This window comes from Notamacropus eugenii, chromosome 7 (assembly GCF_028372415.1).
Source record: "Notamacropus eugenii isolate mMacEug1 chromosome 7, mMacEug1.pri_v2, whole genome shotgun sequence".
Classification (NCBI taxonomy): Eukaryota; Metazoa; Chordata; class Mammalia; order Diprotodontia; family Macropodidae; genus Notamacropus; species Notamacropus eugenii.
The window spans coordinates 132,118,931-132,135,280 of NC_092878.1; the positions used below are offsets into that span (position 1 = coordinate 132,118,931).

General features: G+C 38.0%; 1 protein-coding gene across 5 annotated transcripts in view; it reads left to right on the forward strand.

Annotated features, from left to right (window-relative positions):
* BMPR1B (bone morphogenetic protein receptor type 1B) overlaps window positions 1–16,350 on the forward strand; it is a 480,264-nt gene that overhangs the window by 39,824 nt on the left and 424,090 nt on the right. The window contains exon 1 of one of the 5 annotated variants that reach the window (XM_072624690.1): window positions 14,309–15,556. The exons of the other annotated variants lie outside the window; for them this stretch is intronic. The gene's annotated coding sequence lies outside the window, so the exon portion shown is untranslated. Of the gene's footprint in view, window positions 1–14,308; window positions 15,557–16,350 lie in introns of those variants that run through there. 5 annotated transcript variants of the gene reach the window in all.

The window sequence follows — 16,350 nt, forward strand, 5'->3', positions numbered from 1 at the left end:
ATTTTAGTGAAGGTAGTGGTTTTGATGAACACAAAGCCAGACCCATTGAGCCTACTGGATGTTTATTTGACTTCCTGCATTCTCAAAGTCAATGTGGTTCTGACTAAGGACTTGTGCAAGGACTGGTTTGCCCCAGAACTTTATTAGAGCATCAGCTTCAACTGGCAGCAGTGCTTGTCAAAATGGTTGGGTTCGTTCCAATGGATGCCTAGTCTTCAAAGGCCTTGAGCTGATAATTTTGTTTCTAGGGATGGGGTGATGATTTGGCTCTGTGTTTCCCATTCCAGGAAGCCAGTTCAAATATGGAATTCTCTTTGTTTAGCCAGAGTTGTCAAAATATTGAGCATTAACTTTGGAAACAAGAGTAATAGGACTTAGAAAATGAGTTAAGACTTTATTAGATTTTTCTTGGATCCTCTTTGGATTGTAAGTGGGTAGAAAGATGGGAAAAAGAAAGTATCTACCTGTAACCAAAAGGGAGGTGTCAGGAATTGGAGAGACATTGTAGTATAGTAAAAAATGGCTGGATTTGGAATAGGAAAACCGGAGCTCCTATTCCAGCTGAATATAAAATTAACTCCTCCTCTGTAGACCTCAATGCCTTAAAGATAAGGAGAATGGATCCCAGCTGGTCCCAGTCTATAACTTTGCTTCATCGTCATAGTCAGACAATAAGGAAGAGTTTGTTGATGTGGAAATTTTGAGAACCTTGGAGAGAAATTCACTCTATTCTAGAATTTTTAAGAGAAGAGAGGAGAGTTGTCTGTTTTGATACATACACTATATTTTGGGAGAGCAGATTTGAAAGGTTTCAGAGGCAAAGCACAAGTCCTGTGGACTAAAATTATATGTGGCACCATCGATTTAGGAGGAATGAGAAGCTCTTAAGAATGATGTTCTGAAGACAGAAATAATTGGATAATGAGAAAAAGATAAGTAGTCTTTAGAGACTGATTTAAAAGCACAGGAAACTCCTTGATACATTTAAAAAAAAAGATGTCCTGAAGATGGATGCAAAGGCAAAGTTAAAAATAAACAGGGGGCAGTGGGCAGAGAGGGAGGTAAATACCAAAATATAGCATGAACCTGTAAGAAAGATGCCAGGAATGCTAAAACTTGGAATGAGTTTGGGTTGATGAGGAAAACTAAGTTGTTAAGGGTAACATTTTTTAAAAAAATTATACCGTAGAAAAGGAGATCAAAGAAGGGGAAAAGAAACTTGGACGATTAGGATGGTGGTAACCATGAGATTTTGGAGCCTCTCCCTTATCTTGATATGGTTTTCTCTGTCGAGGGAAATGATCATTGAACTTGAAAATGCAGAGGAAAAATGGTGAATAGAGTGTTGATATCTAAGATAAGTAGGGAAATAGTAAGAAGGACTTCATATAACCAGATTCAGATGATTGCTATTCTAGGGTATTGAAAGAACCCTCTGTTGTGATTGGTGAGCTATGGTCAGTGATCTTTGAAAGACCCTGGAGAAGTAGATAGGTACTATTGGTTTGGGAAAGAGTAAATATCTCAGTTTTCAAAAAGAAAAAGAGAATTGACTCTGCAAGCCATGAGGCTGACTGTGGTTAGTTAATGCCTCTCAAGGGAAGCCGTGATTACCAAGAACCAGCATGGTTTCGTTGAGAACAGGTACTGTCAAACTAACCTCATTTTCTTCTTTGACATATTTGGCTTACTTGATTGGTAGACTGCATGCTACCAAATGATGCAGATATATGTAATACAAATCATTTGACAAAATGTTAAATTCTGAGAAGGATATTGATAAGCAAAGGAGTTTGTTCAATAAAAGGTAAGGAGGATATTGAAGGATCTCATGGGAAACTCAATTGTTAACCTAATTTTTAACTGCTGAATGGATGTTGCCTCAGACTGGGACCTGGGAAAGACCTTAGCTTAAAAAGGCCAAGTTCTCCCACTGCATCTGGGGCCATCTCTAGTCATCCTGACCCATATATCTTGCCCCTGGACCTTGATAACTCTGGAGGAGAGAGTGAGGCTGATGACTTTGCACATCCCTGTGTCACTTAAATCCAATTCTTTTGCAAGTCAAGACATCACCTTCTTGATGGAGAACTAAGGACAAACATCAGTAATTCTAACATACGAAGATAAACTGGAGAAATTGGTGATGTTTAGATGGAAAAAGAAAAGACTTAGGAATGTGACAACTGAATTTAGGTATTTGAAAATTTGTACCATGAAAAAGAGTTTGTCTTACTTGGCTCTAGAGGGTAAAAACTAGGAGCAGTGGGTAGAAGTTGTAGAAATAAGCTCAGTTTTGTTACAAGGAGAAAGTTGCTAATCATTAGTTACCTCAAAGTGGAATTGGCTGCCTTTTGAGGTCATAGGTTTTCCCTCAATAGGGGATTTTCACGCAAGAATTACATTAGAGATTCTTGTTTTGAACTACATAGCTTCTAGGGTCTGGGATTCTGTGAATGATTGAGGAACTTTGGGAAGCCGGTACATTTCAAACCCATGTTTTACCTAGTACTTACATTGATTTTGTAAATGTTAGTTTGTACCAGCATTATTTAGTAATACAGTTTATGCTAGGTGGAAACTATTTTCTCATACCTGTGCCTAAGCAGTGAGTCTTTTGTTCGATCCAATTATAAGTTTCTCCCCTGACAGAATGTGAGACTCTAAAAAAGGTTGTTTCACTTAGCCGCAGACAAACTAATCCACTTGGGACCCCCTCTGAGCTAACTTTCTGCAGACTGAAGTTATAATACCAGTGATATTTGTGTTTACCTAAATCTGGAAGTCATTATAGGCTGAAATAGCTAGCACATATCCTTGTCTGAAATAATGTGCCAACAGTGCTACTTCAGAATATGCCTTTGAGCCACAACATACATAACTATGTTCTGCCTGTCACAGAGATCAAGTTAGAGAATTTTGTAGCTGCTAGCTACATTTAAGCTCATCTAGCGCAATTGCTTCATTTTATAGAGGACAATTTGAGGCTTAGAGAAGTTGTGAATTGCCTAAGCACGTAATGTTCTAGTTTATTTTTATAGGTAATTTTGAAATTCAACTTAATTTTAAAATTAGTTAATTAAAATTGATTTAATTTTAAAATTCAGTTTAATAAGAACACAAGAAAAATCTGTTGATCATATCCAAGTCTCTCCACCCCAAATCCCGCTCTGTTGCTGGGAGACTTCAACATACATGTTGATGCTCCCTCAGATACCCTATTTTCTCAGTTCTTTAATCTTATTCAGTTTTCATGACTTAACTCCTTCTACCTCAGGTACACACAGGGATCTTTTAACACCCTTGGCCTTTCTGTCACTTACATATGCTCTGCTTACATGATTAAGAACTCCAAAATTTTGTTATTTGTTCGTCATCTTGAATCATTTCATTTCTCTCTGGGATTTATTCTTCTTAAACCTGTTCCTTATCCTTACCATGACTTTCAACCCTTTAATTTTTCAGTACTTTCTTAGGTCATCACTTAAGATTTAGCTGTAGTTTCTTATTTCCCTTCTCGACTTTTAGTTAGTCAGTTCAATTCTACACCATCCTTTACTCTCAAATCCCTTCCTTTCTTATCCTCTTACTATTTAAGCCTTGCCAAACCACTGTTCACTCTCTCCACTTTTAATCATGTACAGCTTGCTGAATGGAACTGGAGGAACTGATACAACCATGCTGATTGGGTCTACTACAAATTTATGTTTTCTCATCTCAACTAAGAACTCATCCAGATAAGACAGTCCTTTCATTCCTCTCTGCTTAATTCCCCCAACACACACACACACACACACACACACACACACACACACAATTAAGAGGCTCTTTTAAACCTACTCTTATCTCCTTGAGAGTCAGTGAAGTCCTTTCCTCCCCGTATTGTTCTCTCTAAATTCCTTTACATCGTTCCCACGTTTCCTTTACTCCAGTCTCTGATGAAAAGGTTGATCCACCTCATCAAGGCCAACCTCAGCTCCTCTGTGTTTACCCTTGATTCTACCCTATCCTATCTTCCAAATCATTGGCCGCATCAATATTCCTCCATTCTTCAGTGTCTCCTATCTCTTAGTTCCTTGCCTGTAGTCAACAAACCTGCCCATTCCCCCATATTAGATCTTTCCATCTCCTCAAGTTATCATCCTATGTATCTTCCCTTTTCAGTCAATTTTTTGAAAATGCTGCCTTGTCTTTTGGAATCTCTTTTGTTTCCCCTTACTCTCTGCACTTTGGCTTGTGATCTCATTACTCCACTGAAACTGCTTTCTTAATTGCCAAATCAAACGACCTCATGTCATTATTGACTTTCCAAAGCATTCACCTCTGTTGAAGTTCCTTTCCTCCTGGATATTTTCTTCTCCCTGGGTTTTTTGTGTTCTCTTCTCACTGGGGCTTGCTTCTTACTGCTATGACTACTCTTAAATGTCCTTTGTTTAATCATCAGCTGTGTCACACTGCTTAACACTGAGTGAACTGCAAGGGTACCCTTTCATTTGTTGAACCCATTAGCATCCATGGATTCACTTATTTACTTTTGTAGATGTCTCTGGGTCCCACCCCTCATCTCTCATGAATTTCAGTTGTGTATCACTTGTGGAGTCTAGTCACTCTCCCCAATTCCAATCTAGCTACTGTCCCAAACTCCTCATATGCTTACTAGAACAGCAGGTGTGCCCATCCACCTAGTTTCAGACAGGATTTCAATAGCTAGCCTATCTCCCTAGTCTCAGACAGGACCACAGTAGCTAACCAATAAGACAGCAACACCAAGAGGATACCGAGCAGAATACTTGACCAAATGGTAGCCCAAGTGTACACATGCATAAAGAACTGTTCTTAGGTGAACTTATGACATATAGAGACTTATTGTAATATCATCATCATACATTATACCCTTTTATATAGGCTTTTCTGTATGCAGTCTGGGTAACCACATGCACAGTTTCACAAAGGTGAAGACCCTTCCTGAAATTAGTTAACCCCTCCTATAATTTAATATTGATATATTCTATAATGCATATTAATATATACTGTTGGGTAATTGCAAGTTTTTACCTATAAAAATCCATGTCTTGCTTTGCTACGCTCTTAATTCCTTTAAGGAGCCTAGCCTGCTTGTTGAGCGTGTAATCCTTTATAAATGGCTTTGCTTGGATTGGAGATGGTTTCAGTCTGTGAATTCTTTCAAGATGACCCTGCAGCACAACCTTGAATAAGCACAACTCCCAACCGGACATTTTGAATTGGATATAAGTACACTACCCATTGTCTCCTCCATCTCCAAACATAGCTCTCTTCTGAATGTCTCTATTTTTTGTCAAGAGTACTATCCTTCCAGTCAGATCCCAAGTTTTTAATGTTAATATTACTCATAGCTTCTAACCTTCATTTATTCCACTTATCTAATTAGTTGCCTAGTTTTCTTTCTCTCTCTCCAGTATCTCTTGTATCCATCCCTTACGATATCTGCCACTCCAAGTAAGGCCCTCACTTGAACTATTACAGTTGCCTCCTAATTGGTGTCTGCCTCATCTTTACCTGTTCAATAAATAAATTCATTCTGCTCCTATTACAATACTGTCACTGTTTGTTTTTAAAAGCAGTATTTGAAGTGCCCAGATGTCAGGCAGTGCTTTATTTTCTGGAAGTTGTCCCTCATACTGTCAACAGGTTCCAATAGTACCTTTTCCTGAAATGTCTTATTGAGTTAAAGCAGTTTAGGTATATACACTGGTATGAAAAGACTGAATTTTTATTGTTTCCATGCAGTACTGCTTTCTGTAGACCAGGGCCAAGGTGGATGGGTGTGGATAGAATCTGTCATATCGAGTACAACTAATTATCTATCCAATGAATTCATCTAGGATAGACATTCAACCTTCTTTTTCCTCAGTTTAGTGTAAAGTGAGTGTTTTTTAACCTGGGATCTGTGAGCTTTAAATATATATATGTACACACACAGTGGAAAAATATCAAGAAAGTATTTCTCTTAGATAAAAATGTATTTCCTCTCTTTGTTCCTTCCCCTCCATGGTTACATCAAACAGGCATCTCAAGGCTTTAAGAACATCAATTACTTTCATAGCCACTTGTGCAGAGAGCTTTTTTAAGGGAATATTTGTGAAATAAAGTTAAATTCTCTGCCTTGCCCTTTTAAGGACATTGCCAATGTTACATTAGAGGACCAGATAAGTTTAACAGAGGTTAGGAATGAGACTATATACATAACTCCTTATTCAATTGCATCTTTTTTCCCTGCTGAATTCTCTGTATTTCTCTTCCTTCCCATGGCCTTTCCCCTAGAGTCTGTTTAGCTATGTCGACTAGACACCACCACAGGCTAAAGCAGAGGTTCCCAAGATTACTCAGTGTCCCCTGGAAATCTACTTTCACCTTTTAACTTTTTTTTTTGAAATTTATGTCATTTCAAAAATATGTAAAACATCTTTTAAAAAAATGACACATCCTAAGTTGAATAATTTATTGTAAATTTGTGGTATTTTTTTCTGCATTGAAATTTTGATGATGAAATATAGCATCACGTAACCGTATAGTATCGTATTGTAAACAAGTCATTATACACACATATTCCTGCCTGTGCTTGCTGGATATTGACAATGTGGGACTTGCCTGCCACCACTTGCTTGTTAAGACCTGTCAGTGGAATTGACCACTGATTAGTTATAACTTGAATTTTGTCTGTTTGTTTGGAAAACAATGTAGTTACTACAACTTAAAGAGTTACACAATAGATGAAACATGTACAAATGTTTTTTTTCAAATTTTTCTAATCTTCTTTCCTTACGCTTCCACTGCCCCCCACTCCCCTTATTTTTATTCAACATTCTGCAGTTGCACCCAAGGCTACTACCACCCCCCTGGATTGTTCCAGTGGGGGGTGGCAATAACACCCACTTTGGAACTATGGACTAAACCAAGGAACAGGGTCTCTTCAAACTAGCCAGAAATACATAAAATAGGTGATGACGTGGTCTTGTCCACTTTTCATGGATCAAAGATCCTTAATTCTTAAAACTGAAATTATAAAGGGAAAAGACTCCTAATTGATTTCAAAGTATCATGTACTCTTCTCTTTTTCTCTTTTTCCAATACTAGAGCCTAGATGAATAAAAATTTTTAGATTAGAGGCAAAGAACTGTTCTGGAGGTTGTTTCTCATACTGTCAACAGATTGACTCAAATTAGTACTTTCTGAGATAACACAATTTAGCTATCCACACCAGTATAAAGACATTGAACTTTGTTATTTCAGTGGTTTTCCTCTGTATATGTTCCTGCTTGTGCATGCATTACTTAAAATGTGGCACCAAGAACTGAAAACAGGACTCCAGATGTGGTGCTTCTGCAAAGAGGGGTCCATGACTGCTGTTGCTTCCCTTGTTCTGGACCCTCCATTTCTGTTACCACAGCCCAAGAGACCATTCCTGCTTGAGCTCCCCCTCCTCTGGTGACTCACTGTGGTGTCCAAATGATTCTGGGTTCTCAAGGGCCAGAGGAGATAAATTTTTGTTAGAGCCCACTAAGCTAGAAAGACATTGAGGATAGGCCTCAGGGTTGAAAAACTGAATATCATGGCCAGCTTTCTTTGTTTCTAGGTCTTTGTTTTAGAATGACCATAGGAGGGGAAAGGAGCAAAAAATTACTCATGGCAATAGGATATCTAGTAAAATTATCCCTAAAAAAGGCAGTGGCTTTTAAAAATTATATTGTAGAATAGCGTTTCTATTATATTACAGAATATTTTATTAATCATGGGATTGTGTTTATTAACTTTTAAATGTAGTATATCAAGACATTGTACTTATGAAATATTCTTTTAGGAAACTGCTATACTACTGTCCCTAAGGTTTATAGACTGAGAGTTCTTTATAGTTTGAATTTTATTTTGAGGTCCATTGGCATTACAGTAACAATACCTATTTGTGAGGTTTGAGAAAGAGTTACTTTTTTATTGACTTCCATTTTATAGCGATTGGTGTCATAGCGTTATAGCAATTTTCCCCATGGCAACCTTGTTCCTGTTGTGTTCTTTTTTACCACTTAATTTTAATATTACCACACTGTCATCAGGGTTATCTGTAAAATTATTATTTTGCATAACCTAAAATGTAGATACCAAGTTGAAGCCAACATATTTCTTCATGTTTGATATCATATATAGATATAATTTATGATTGTGTTGATACGCAATATAGCCTAAATATACTTACTTTAGGTTTTTGAGATACAGCTTTCTCTCCATGTCTGACCATTTCCTCTTATTTTTTTTAATTGGATCTTCTTGTAGGTAATAATAATTAATTATGATAGCTAACATTTATATAGTGCTATATGTCAGCAACTATACTAAGCATTTTACAATTACTGTCTCATTTGATCCTTACAACAACCCTTGGACGTAAGTACTGTTATTATCCCCTTTATGTAGATGAGGAAACTGAGGCAAAGTGAGGTTAAGGATTGGCCAAGGTCATCTGACTACTAAGTTCCTGAATCCGGATTTGAACTCAGGCCTTCCTGATTCCGGACCGAGTGCTCTGTCCACTTAGCTGCCCCTTGGTCATGCCTAATAACCACGTCTCCCAAGGTTCTATCCTGAGGCCTCTTCTCTTTTCCCTCTGTATTATTTTGCTTGGTCATCTCATCAATTCCCATAGATTTAATTATCCTTTCTTTTGCCAGTGATTCTCCGATTCACTGATCCAACCCTAAGCTTTCCCTTGTTCTCCAGTCTCACATCTCCAACTGTTTGCTGGACATCTTGACCTGAGTGTCTTTTAGACATCTTAAATATAACACATTCAAAACTGAACTCATTACCTGTCTTTTTTTTTCTTTTTTAAAAATATTTGAGTTCTAAATTTTCCTTCTTCCCTTCCCACCCTTTCCCCAAGACAGCCTTCAATCTAATATAGGTTATACATGTACAATCATATTAAAAATATTTCCACATTAGTCATATTGTGAAAGAAGAATCAGAACAGAAGGGAAAAACGACAAGAAAGAAAAACCTCAGAAATGAGAAAATCATATGCTTTTATTTGCATTCAGACTCCATAGTTCTTTCTTTGAATGTGGATAGCATTTTTCATCGTGAGTCTCTTGGAATTGTCTTAGATCACTGCATTGCTGAGAAGAGTTAAGTTTAACAAAGCTGGTCATCACACAGTGTTGCTCTTACTGTGTATGATGTTCCCCTGGTTCTGCTCCCTTCACCTAGCATCAGTTCATTTAAGTCTTTCCAGGTTTTTCTGAAATCTCCCTGCTCATCATTTCTTATGAAACAATAGTAGTCCATTAAATTCATATAACACAACTGGTTCAGCCATTCCCCAGTTGATGGGCATCCCCTCAATTTCTAGTTCTTTGTCACCACAGAAAGAGCTGCTATAAATATTTTTGTACATGTGGGTCCTTTTCCCATTTTTATGATCTCTTTGGGATACAGACCTAGTAGTGATGTTTCTGGGTGAAAGGGTATGCACAGTTTTATAGCTGTTTGGGCATATGAACTCATTATCTTTCATGTCTATATTATTACACTAGGCTGCTGGTTGCTTTTCCTGCCATAAATTTATCCTTATTTCAGTCTATTCCTCCACTCAGCTTGATCTTCCTAAAATACAAGTCTGACCATGTTATTCTCCTATTTAATAAACTCATTGTCTCTATGTTACTTCTAGGATCAAATATAAACTCCTCTGGCTTTTAAAGCTTTTTGTAAATATGATGCCCCAGGGTGTATCTGTACTGATGAGATCCTGGATCCAGTGAAGTAAATTTCAGTGATAGAATGATACAAATAAATATCAATAAATAATGCTGAAATATCATAACTTAAAATAACCATGATAATTGATTTTTTTATAATAATGCTGACAAGAGCTGATTAAGCTTTCAAAAGAATGAATTATAGTTTATTTTTATGTTAGAGGAAAGAGGGGCACTGTGGCATGGAAAGAAAGCTAGTCTTAAAGTCAGGAACACCTGCCTCTGGCATGCTGGCTGAGTAATCATAAGCAAATTTTTAACCTTGAAATGTCAATCATTTACAGTACAGATCACCAATCTGAATTGGGAAAGGCAATTTCCCCACTGAAAATTTCCCACACATGCTGAATTGCAGAACTAGAAAGAAAAAAATATAAGTTCATAAAATCTAGTTCAATTAAAGTTGTAAAGAATCTTTATCTTGCTTCAAGGCTCCAGCAATTTATTTGTAGGTGGGAAAGTATCTGTCTTCTCAGAAAAGTAACCCTAAAATCATCAGGTCCATAAATGAAAAATGAAGCCCCTCTCTAACATGCCTCCACTTAAAGACCTCCATTGCCAGGGAACCCACTCTCCAGAAAAAGCTTGTCTACCTTTGGGACGACAGCATTAATCGCTGAGAAACTTTTTCTTTCTTTTTTTTCTTAATATTGAGTTGAAATATGTGTTCCTGTAGTATATACCCATTTGTCCTAATGCTTCCTTTTGTGACCAAACAAAGCACATTTCATCACTCTTCCACATGCCCATCCTTCAGTTATTTGAAGATGACCATCATGTTCTTCCTCATTTTCTCATCCCCAGTTCTTTCCACACAGCCTCATTGTAGGGATGATTCTGAATCTCCCTGCCCTTCTTGTTGCCCTTTTCTGGATGTGTTCCTGCTTGTCCATATCCTCCCTAAAATGTGGCACCAAGTACTGAAAACAGTATTCCAGATGTAGTCACGGGGGCATGGAATTCACTATCACTTCTCTCCTGCTGGACATTCTGCAGCAAATGAAGAAAACATTTCTTCCCTAACACTCTACCCTGATGACTCATTGTGGTGTGGAAGTGCCTGTGGGTTCTCAAAGAGCCAGAAGAACATACCTGCTGTTGGGCTTACTTAGCTGGAAAGGCTGAGCATAGAGCAAATATGAACAGTATGCAGATTGTTAGAAGACTAGCCTAGCTGAATTTTGGAGGGACATCACTTGGAAGGATGAATTTCTTGGCCACAGAAACTCTTATAAGATCAGGAAGTGATAACACTTCTGTGGCAGTGTCTACTGTCTACTAACAGTAGAAATATAATATCTTTGAAGTATACGAGAAAATAGAATTAGCTTTTGGGGTGTGGGGAACAACACCTGCTGTCACATTCTGTGCCTAATTCAAATTGTACTTTCAGTTACTATCTTTTTTGCATAAGAACTGGGTTGGTTTTTTTTCTTTTTTTGCCATGTCTGTCATGTTCTGTATCTTTGCAGCTGATTTATTTTTAACCTAAATACAAGACTGTTATTTACCCCTCTCAAGTGTTTACTGTATTATGGCGCATCCGTTGAGATAGTTGAGTGAGGACTTTACTGAGGCTTAGTCTTGTCATCCAGGATATTATTTTTTCCCTCTCAGTTTTGTGTCATTTGAAAACTTATTCAGCTGCAACACTTTTTAAAGTTCTGAAACAAATAGGCTCTATATTAGAGCAATGTGGCATTTTGGTTCTAGAAGCCTTCCTAGGTGAAATCAATCTGTTTGTTAATTGTGTTTCTTTGAAAGTCGTTCACTCAAACCTCGTAACCATTGTTGTTAAAAATAACCACCCTTAAGGCTATGTTTCCCCATCTTGCCCCAAAACTATATGGTCCCATATTCGTAGATTTGAGATCTGTATGTCATCTAGTCCAGGCCCTTATATTATAGAAAAAAACAACTGAGGACTAGAGAGATGCTTAAGCTCACATAGCTAATAAGTCAAAGCACTAGAGGTCTTATCAAAAGTATGACATAAATTAATTTAAAATTAGTAACTGTACTTCATCATTGATTAGTAGGTTGGCCTCTCTCAATTTGACATTCTGAATTGAACATCTGTGTATTTGATACTTCGGATAACTTCTGTAATGACAAGACTTTTTATGCACTGAGGGAGTCTGCTTTTTCTTCCATGGATTTTCTAGGTTAAATTACCCATTGTTTCCCCACGAGTACAATCATAAACTCTGAAAGGCTGACTCAGCTTTTTGTGTAGGTCAGATTTCAAAGTTGTGACTATTCTCTGGTTAATTTCCTTGGATTGCACTGCTGTTAGTTAACATGGAGAAGAAGAGCGTGAATAAGAGGGTGAATTACTAATAAAACAGGTCAGGGTACTTATATTTGTAATGACATAAAATTAGCCTTATGACAAAAATTGGGCTTTCTGTTGTACTTATAATTCTTTAAATTACTGGGGGAACACCTGGAGTAAGAAGGAGCACAGGACAAGAAGGACCGTTAGCTTGATTTCTTGTCCTTTGGCACTAATAATATTACTGTCAAAACAGTGTCTACACAGCCTAGAATCAAAGTTGTCCAAGTGTTGTCTGGAAGTCCCTAGGGGACTCTGAGAGGAGGCTATAAGGTTAAGACCATTTTTATAGTTACACTAAGGTATTTATTTTGAATATGGTAAATATCAACAGATATTTATAGCAATAGATTTATAGATATGTAGATTTTAAAATATTTATATTCATAAATATCAGTAGACATAAAGAAAAATAGTTTTGGTGGAGACACCTCATAGTTTTTAAGAGTATGAGAGAGTACTGAGACAAAAAAGTTTGAGACCCAGTGGCTTGGAGGATAGCTTTCACCCTTAGTGGACTGTCTTTTGCCCTACTCAGAATAAAGCTTAGAAGGACTTAAAGGTTTAACCAAACCACTAGAGCAGAGGAAGAGTTTTGAAAAAAAAGTCTAATTATTGAAAGGAGAGTCTATAACAACTTAAAGTAATCTGAAGCACATAGTCAAATGAATTAATTACATATTCTTCACAATCAAAACCTATTGAGTCTATTTCTTCTTCCTTCTCTGCTTGATTATTGTTAACTTTCTCTTTCTGTCTTTTGAATTTTCTTCCTTTCTCTTTTACCTAGATTAATTTTCTTTACCTATGAACCTTTTAGCTCTCCCATCTCCCTTCCCCTCCTCAGTAGTTTTCACTTTTTACCACCTCCTCTTGCAGCCTTCCCTTCCTTCTTTTAGCCCCCCTCCCTTTTACTTCCCTTTACCCTTACTGCTTCTTCCCTCCCTTTTAGCTTCCCCTCCCCTTTCTTCTCGCTTCCCCTCCTACTGCCTATAGAGCTAGTTAGGATTATATACTTAAGTTTATTGTTCCCTCCTTGAACCAAATCAAATGAGAGTACCTCTCAAACAATGCTCATCTCCCTCCCCTCTTTCCCTCTACTATAATTTTGTACTTCTTCCTGTGATGTAATTTACCATTTTCTGCTTCCTCCTTTTCACAGCTCCTGTTACAATCCCTTCACATGCTTAAATCATATTTTTAACATGACCTTATTTACTTTATATCCATTCCCTCTTTGTATATCCCTTTTATATTTCATAATAGATGCACAATTCTCAAGATTAACAGGTATCATCCTCCCTTATAGGGAGGTAAACAGTTTGCCTAAATTGAGTAACACGTTTTTTGTTTTTTTTCCCCCCGTTTACCTTTTTATGCCTCTCTTGAGACTTGCATTTGAAGATCGAATTTTCTATTAAGTTCTGGTGTTTTGGTCAGGAAGGTCTGGAAATCCCTTGCTTCACTGAATGACCATCTCCTTGCCTGAAATGTTATGCTGAACTTTGCTGGGTGGTTGATCCTTGGTTGTAGTCCCAGCTCCTTTGCCTTATGGAATATCATATTCCAATTCCTTCAGTCTTTTAACATAGAAGCTGCAAGGTCCTGTGTGATCCTGACTGTAGCTCCTCGATATTTGAATGGTTTCTTTCTGTCTGCCTGTAGTATTTTCTCCTTCACTTGATAGTTCTGGAATTTGGCAACGATATTTCTTGGGGTTTTGAGTTTGGGATCCCTTTAGGGAGGTGAATGGTAGATTCTTTTGATGACTGTTTGGCCCTCTGGATCTAGCACTTCTGAGCAGTTTTCCTTGATGATTTCCTGGAAGATATTGTCCAGACTCTTTTTTTTCATTGTGGCTTTCTGGCAGGCCAATAATTCTTAAATTTTCTCTCCTGGCTCTATTTTCCAGGTCACTTGTTTTTCTAATTAGATATTTTACATTTTCTTCTATCTTTTCATTCTTTAGATTTTGTTTGACTGATTCTTGCTGTCTCATAGAGTCATTAGTTTCTACTTGCCCAGTTCTAATTTTTATCAAATTGATTTCTTCAGTTAACTTTTGCGTCTCCTTTTCCATCTGTCCAATTGTTCCTTTTAAGGAGTTATTTTCTCCAGTTAATTTTTGTACTTCCTTTTCCATTTGTCCAATTTTCTCAGTTAGGTTTTGTGTTTCCTTTTCCATTTGTTCAATTTTCCTTTTCAGGGAGGTGTTTTCATCAGTGAATTCTTTTTTCACTCTTTTAAAATCATTGGCCAGTTTTTCTATTTCCTTCTTCAGCTGTTCCATGAGAGGTGTTTGTGTATGCGAGCAGTTCATAGTATCTTCTGAAGTTTCAGATGAAAGTACAGTCCCACTACTGACCTCTTTGGTATTTGTGTTTGGTCTTTGTCCTCATAGAAAGATTCTATGGTTTTTTCACTCTTGTTTTGCTTTTTATTGTTCATGATAATGGTTGTGTGTTGTGGCTTCTGGTTCTTTCAGTTAGAAGCTGCAGAACTTGGTGTTAAGCTGATGTGTGTGAAAAAGCTAAGAGCAGGTGTCTTTTTATCTTTTTGCTTTGTGCTTCCACCATCAGCCTATCCCCTATCAGGCATTAGCTTGTTAAGTGTGAGGGAAGGATAGTCTGGTCACAGGAGATCTCCTGAGCTGAACTGAGGCAAAGGCAAGGTCAGGGAATGGTGATCCCAGCTGCCTTATTGTCTTCCTGTTTTCCCCTGGAGTGCTGAGGCATGCCTAGATCTTAGTGTGAGTTTCCACCCCTCCTGGGTCTACTCTCCTAGCTCTAAGGCTTTCCTGAGCCCTAGTTCAAGTTCCCACCCCTCCTGGGGCTCCTCCCCTAGCTCTGAGGCTTGCCTGGGTCTCAGCCTGAGTTTCTACCACCCTGGGGCCCCTCTCCTTTTGGTTGGCCTCTGCACAGTAGGAAGAATCCCCCTTAGCTATTTTCCTCAGGTGTTATGACACTATTTGCCTCCTCTGCTGTTCCCTCTGATCCAGGATTTTTCTGGGGGAAATAGTTTATGGTTCTTTTGAGGTCATCAATGGGAAAGGAGAGAGCATTTACTGATCATTCTGCCATCCTGCCTCCTGGAAGTTCAAGTAGGTGACTTACAGATGTTTAATCTGCAGATTGACAGTCTCAGGAGCTGCAGCTGATATCTGGGGCTCAGCAGCTGTCACTCGCTCGACTCTGTTGGTCTCTCACCTTGGGCTGCTGCTCAGCTGGTTCCGCCTGCTACTGTCTCAGGTTTCCCTGGGGCCCTCCTGCTCTGTTGTGCTGGACGTGCTGCACTGTGTGCTTTGGGCTCACCCCTGTGGAACAGATCCTTCCCGTCGACCTTCCAGTCTGTCCTGGGCTGTTTATCTGCCACAGTCTGTCTCCTGTTGGATTCTGCACCTCCAAAATGTGGTCAGATTCTCTTTTTAGAGGTATGTGAAGGAGTTTGTCTAAGATCTTAGGTGAGTCTTTGCTCTCACTCTGCCATCTTGGCTCCCCTCCCCCCCAACCAATCACTTTTGATAGGAGAAAATTCTCCCACTTTTGCTCTGTATTTTCAAAACTTCTTTTTCTTGGTACTTGCACTTAGAAATTGGCCTTGGAAGACTTTTGAAAGTTATTTTTTATATTTAAAATTATTTTTAACATTCTTTTAAAAATTTTGTGTTCAAAATTCTCTACCTCCTTTCCATCACTTCTCCATCCACTGAAAAGACAAGCAAAAAGGTAACAATCATACAAATGAAATCACGCAAAGCATGTTTCTATATTAGCCATATCAAAAAAACCTCCAAGAAAAATGAATACAGTTAAACTTCACTTTACATTCAGAGTTCATCAGTTCTCTCTCGGGAGGTGGATAGCATTTTTTCATTATGACTCCTTTGGAATTTCCTTGGATCATTGTAGTAAAAAAAATGATCAAAGTAGCCAAGTCTATCACAGTTAATCATCATACAACACTGCTTTTACTGTATACGATTTTCTTCTTGTTCTTCTAACTTTAACTTGCATCTCTTCATGTAGATATTGCCATGTTTTTTTCTGAACCTCTGCTCCCCCAAATAAGTTCTTACAGCACAGTGGTACACCATCACAATTATATGCCATAGTTTGTTTAGCCATTCTCCAATGGATAGATAGCTCCACAAAGTCCAATTCTTTGCTACCACAAAAAAGAGCTGCTCTAAATATTTTTGTACCTATAGGGCCTTGTCTTTTTTAT